Here is a 668-nt window from a genome sequence, read left to right as displayed (position 1 = left end):
TGGTTGGGAGCTCTGGTAGTGCAGTGCCTAAAGCACTTGACTGCTAACCAGAAGGCTGGCAGTTCATACCCGCCAGCCACTCCTCAGAAGGAAGGTTGGGCAATCTACTTCTGTAGTGATATTGCCTCGGAAACCCAAGGAGGAGTTGCTATGAGTCGGGTCCAACTCAATGGCACATAAGAACAACAGCAATAATTCTTGGTTGGAAATTTTTCTCTTTCAGGGTTTTATATATACCATCCCACTGCCCTCTCACTTGCATGGTTTCTGCTGAGAAATCAGAGCTTATTCTTATTCATTGTCCTTCGTAAGTAACTTTTCATTTTTCCCATGATGCTTTCAGGATTCTTTCTTTGTCTTTGGTTTTAATTAATTTTATGATGATATGTATTTTCTTTTGGGGTCTATCCTGTTTGGGGTTTGTTGGACTTCCTGAATGGATATATTCTTATCTTTCATTATATCAGTGAAGTTCTCTTCCAACAGATCTTGGACAATTTTCTCAATGGTTTTCTTTTTTCCTTACTGTTTTGGAATTCCGATTACACATAGGCTATTCCTTTTGATGGTATTCCACATAAACTTTAGGCTTTCTTCATTTTGTTTTGATCTTTTTTCTGATTGATCCCTTTCCAAAGAAGTATTCAGGTATTTGTCTTCAATCTCAT

The sequence above is a fragment of the Orycteropus afer genome, unplaced genomic scaffold (genome assembly GCF_000298275.1).
Source record: "Orycteropus afer afer isolate SDZICR_OR568_19922 unplaced genomic scaffold, OryAfe1.0 scaffold00430, whole genome shotgun sequence".
Classification (NCBI taxonomy): domain Eukaryota; kingdom Metazoa; phylum Chordata; class Mammalia; order Tubulidentata; family Orycteropodidae; genus Orycteropus; species Orycteropus afer.
The sequence above is the reverse complement of the archived record's forward strand: the minus strand, read 5'-3'. Positions refer to the sequence as shown.